Genomic DNA, 5,443 nt, shown 5'->3' on the forward strand with positions numbered 1-5,443 from the left:
TTTGGCTGACCAAGGCCTGGGTTGTACATGGAGGCGGCAGCCATGATCAGCTGGAGATAGGAAAGGGAATGATTACCTCCCACGCACCCAAATACCATGCTCTGACCTAGAGAGAGAAAGGCAAATATGGGCATTTGGGAGCATCTTATGGAGACCACCTTAGCTAGAGGCAAAATTACAGCAACGCTGTGGGTGGGAGCAGGAGGACTAATTGGGGAGGGGAGAGGGGGAAGAACACAGTAGAAAGAATAAGAGAGGGCGAAAGGTTCATTAAATCAATAAAAAAGAGCCTTTTTACTCCCTCGTCATTGACTATTGGCACTACGGAGTGGACGCAGGCATTTGGCAAGGTTCTGCCTCTGGGATGCACACAACAGGGATCTATCCCACGCACTGCACACACTGCAGTCCTCCCCACCCACGAAACCTCTCCAGGGCTTGCTCTGGGCCTGTTTCAGCTTGGAAACCCACCAGTCCTCTGATGTCATCCCCCACTGGGGCCTGAATTCATTTCAAGTTGATTGACTCAGCCTAGAAGAAATCTTTTTTATACCAAAGAGGTATATCTACGGTTCGTAAAACAACACGTAGGACTGAGGTGGCTAGAGAATAAGTGATAAATGAATGCCAACTATTTATACAATTGGTTCGGAAAAGGCATTTTTATTGATTAAATTCATCATTTTTTTCCATTATACTTTTGGGGCCACTTAAATCAACTCTGCTCCGTAGATTGAGGCTCCACATATTGCAGAGAACACAACCTTGGAGACTGGGAAGAAAATTCAGAGCCAGGCTAATTAATAGACATAGCCTCCTGTTTATTAGATGCCTTTTAAAATTACTGCTTGTTACCTTTAAAAAGAAACTCAAGGCTCAGTCATACAAACACTGTCTGTAAAATCGCTCACACTCACAGACTGGCAATGAATTATTAGCTTTACTTGTATGAAAACTCTGCAGAAGCATTTGCTCCATGGCAATTGATGAAACATTTAAGCGTGTCTATTTTACCATCAAATAGAAAGGTTCTGAGAACATTTTAATGCCCACAAGAGCCTTTGTCAGTGAGAAGTGAATGTTTTGTCCTAGCAGTGATAAAGACCTCCTGTATAGCGCCTGTCTAGGACTGGGCTTTGAACTTTAAATGTAACCAGTGTAGATAAACAGGAAACAATAGATTACAGTTTGTAGCTCACAATAAATTGTGTTCTTGGCATTTTTGGTTGTTGTTTTTATATTTCAATCAGGGACAAATATAATGTTCCATCAAAGTTGAGGTCACAAATTGTTTATCTCTTGGGGGTATTTTGCACTTTGCATTGCAAGCTCCTGCAACTAAAAGAAACATGGGTTGGCACAAAGGGGGAGGAGGAGTGAACACTATAATGGGAGAAATGTTACCCAATAATTAAAATTCAGTGGTACTGTAAATCCTAATGGAAACAACAATGTGTCTTTGTGTACAATTAACTCTGGGCTCCAGTTCATGATAAAAATTCTAGCTTGTAAAAAGCCCTGACCTCAATACCAACAGCTCAACAGAGGTTCACAGATCTCATTTAAAAAAAAAAAAAAACTTTCACAGAAGGGGAACAAATAATAGCTGGACTTGGTCCCCTAAATATGCTCCAATTATTCAGGATGGTTGAAGATAAGAAGATACAGGAGAAGTAGCAAGGGAAAAATAGCCTCACAGCTCAAAGAAAAGTACAAAAAGTTGTTTGATGTCTAGAGAGAAAATTCACCCTCCCCCTCTTGTTATCCCAGTCATACATTTGATGGGGCACCCTGTGTGTTAACAGTGAAGTCCTATAAAATCTTTATTATTATTAGTTCAATACTTTTTATTGTTAACAAAGCAGACAAAACGAGTTGTTCATTACAGTGAGTGACTGACAGGGAAACATGGAGGACTATTCATCAAGTAATTACTACTTTTAGGCAGAAAAAGTTACGGTGCTTAAAGGAGGGAAAAAACAGTACAAAATCAAATTGTCTATTCTTTTTTTGGTGGGTGTGTGTGGAGGGAGTAATGTCTCATGGAAAAGACAGTTCTACAAACGTCAATCAGTTTGACAAGCAATTATCAACTTTAAGATAAGGACGTAGACTGCAGGTAGAACACCTCAGAATAGGCTACCTTAGTTAGTGTGTAATATAATGGTAAACAGAGCAGTGCTGTTCCAGAGGAATATGTCTCTGGCTTGTCTGTAAACCTGTAGAAAGAGGCTCAAACCTCTGTGTGTTTTATAAACAACCACAGTTCAATTTGCAGAGGACTTTTTTGCCACCGCTGCTGAAGAACAAAGGAAAATACAGTTCCTTATGAAAGGACAGTGAACTCAGACAGTTATTTTGGAAATTATTTTTGTCAGAGCTCAAACAGGCTGGATTCCTACTTGGACTCAGAGGGTTCCTCTGCTGCAGTGAATTCAGTAGTAGTAGCAGCTGCTTCCTCCAAAGAAGGTGAGAGACAGGATTGTCAAAAGCATTGAAGTGTCCAAAGCCTCAAATCACAGTTTTTACGTTTGCTCCTGAATCCCTTTGGTTCTTTTGCAGATTTGCCAGCATTAAAACAGCCCAGGAATCCATATTTAACCATTTGAGGGCTAAAGTGCCAGAAGTGCCTACTTCACTGGAAAACAGGAGCAAGGCCAGTCACCTGGCACGTGCATCGATAGCAAAGCGCTCAGAGAGGTGCAACTTGGTACTGAGAGTGACTTAGTCCCTTTGGTTTCCATAAGAGCTATGGGTGCTCAGCTATTTTGATTACAAGGCTATTAGGTGCTTAGAGCGCAGATTAAATGGAGAGAGATGTGATCTCTATGCACATGGCAGCCTGTGGAAAGCTAAAAAAAGCAATTCTGCATTTCAACCACTATCTTTTGATCCTTAACCACAGGTAGATTTAGGAAGGAACTTGCCTGTGAATGCTGGAGTGTGTTAGCTCTTGGGATGTGGATGCCTTGTAAAAGGAACAGAGCAGCCTCCACAAGAATTAGCTACTTGTTGCAAAAAGGAAAGAAATTGGAAGTGACTGAAAGCATAAAAGGAATAGCACTTTCACTCAGATATTCTTTGCGGTGAATACTACCATCTGCTCTGGCTCTGTGCATTGCGTAGGCCCCATCACGTTTAAAATTGCTAACTGGGCACAGACAGCAGTGAAGACACTGTGGCAGAGGCTTCACTGGACCCTCGTTGTCCTGATGTGCGTCCAGGACGCTCTGCAGGCTTCTGCAATCCATATGCAGGTATCTGTGCCCACATCTTCCCTCTTCATGATATTCATACTCCTGGACTAGGCTGACTTTACACTTCTGACCACTGCCTTGATCTGACATAAGCTTAGGGCTCTCTCAGTGGCTCTTCCTGCAAATCAGGAGTGTACCTATTTTGTGCTGCACTGGGTCATGTATCTGTGCAGATCCCAAGGGAAGTTACTTAAAAACCTAAGCCTCAGGTTTTTGTTAATGTTATATATCTACATATATCCTCAGCCTGGCACTGAAACAACTCCTTTCTCACCTATACCTTAAAAAAACATTTAAGGTGGTGCTATTGCTTGGGATGGCCAGGAGAAATGTTCTTGGAATTTAATCCATTTTCTACAGGATGGGAACACGTGCACACATGCCCCGGCTGGTGCATGCACGTTGAGAGCAGATGGCAACAGTGACAGCCGATGGCACAACTCTAACTGATTCCAGTGGGGTAAGTGCAAGTCCTTAATCCCCATGTTGTTTCCAAGCTTCCTGTTTTGAAACTGCCATAATTAAATTCTAAAGACTGAGAAAGCACCAAACAATTTGCCAAGTTTATGTCAAGCTTTATCAGGTGATCTCATCATAATCCGGTAAGTAGCGTATCATGAACAGCAAATCTAATTAAATCCTCTTGAGATACAGGTTAAAAAACAGACACAAACAAGAATCAAACATTTAAAACCTGCCATTCTACAACTAGAATTAATCTCTTGGGAGAAGTGAATTTCCTTGAAATCTAGATAAAAAATGCCCTGCATGTTCTCCTTTCCTCTGGTGGCTCACACTTTCTCTGGCACACACAGTCAGAAGGAAAATGCAGTTACTGAGGTTTTTTATTTTTTATATAGACTGCATGAGATGTGCCTCTAAAGTCTCAGTTCTGGGCTACGATATAGCACCAGAACGGAGATGGCAAAGCAAATCAGACGTACTTTGTGTACTTATTTATCTCCAGTATTCCCACCAGTGCCTTAGGTGGTAGGATATAAAAGAATACTCTCTAGCCAAGAGAAACACAATTGAAAAGTGTTAATCTAAATGCAGAAAGGCAGCAATGAGTTGATTGTTTTCAGGCCATTCTCTTGATCAGCACGTTATCTGTCAGGTAACTTTCAAAATGCTTCTCAAGCACACCTTAGGTGTCTGCGTGCATGCATAAGCCCTTAGGGCTACACCTATGCTAATAAATTAAGCAGTGGCAGGTAACATTCCCAGGCACTGGAATTGGACAGCCTATATTGTTAAATCCCTAGAACCTGCCCTGGCACATTTTTGGTCTGGATCAATAAGCATTCTCCCACACACATACTGGGAATTCAGAAGTTAGCACAAGCCAGAGACCATTCCCAAGAGATGCAATGCATTCGGTCACCCAATCTGGTGGCTGGAAGAGCTTAATAATATGGACATGCGTCACTCCACGTCATTGCTCTAGAGACATCTAATTTTCAAACAGAGATGTGCCCATGTCCTAGCCTGTATCTGCTGTACACTTAATCCCAGTAAGAGTGGGATAAGAGTGCTCTACCCTGAAGCCAGACCACATCAGGGCTTTGTTTGAAGATTTTATGAACCACAGCTCTTCTGTGCCTAAGACAGGTTCAACCTGGGCACGATCTGCTCTCAAACCCAACCTGTCAAATAAGTTGCATTAGCTTACAGCAGAGCTGAACGTGGTAAACGGATTTCTCTCTTGTCATCCTCCTTGCTTGATAAGAGGTAGTACAGCCCTGATCCCTCTGAAAATCAGTGAGAACCTGACGTTTGCTATCTCTTACAATCCTTTAATCGATTGATTCAGAAAGCCCAGAATTCATACCAAGCAACATAATTTCAATCTGCCACAGAAAGCAGTTCTTCCCCTCCACAGCTAAGCTAAAAATCAAAGCTCTGGATGGATTTCCCTCAAGTGAACATAATAGCCCCTCTCATCTGAACTCACCCGACCTAGCTTTAGGTACCCAAAATAAAGGACCAGTCTCCTACGTCTCCCTCTATATCCAAAGGAACGAGACAGAAAACTCAGGAAGACAATTCAACCCATCTCTGACCTAACGTGCACATCCACTAATACATAGGGAGTGTGGGCCAGCAATGGTCATCATTTTGGTGCTTCAAATTAATGTCTTTTACCTGTAAAATTGCAATTCTTCTTGGTCTGTCTGCATTTGACA

The sequence above is a fragment of the Struthio camelus genome, chromosome 18 (genome assembly GCF_040807025.1).
Source record: "Struthio camelus isolate bStrCam1 chromosome 18, bStrCam1.hap1, whole genome shotgun sequence".
Lineage (NCBI taxonomy): Eukaryota > Metazoa > Chordata > Aves > Struthioniformes > Struthionidae > Struthio > Struthio camelus.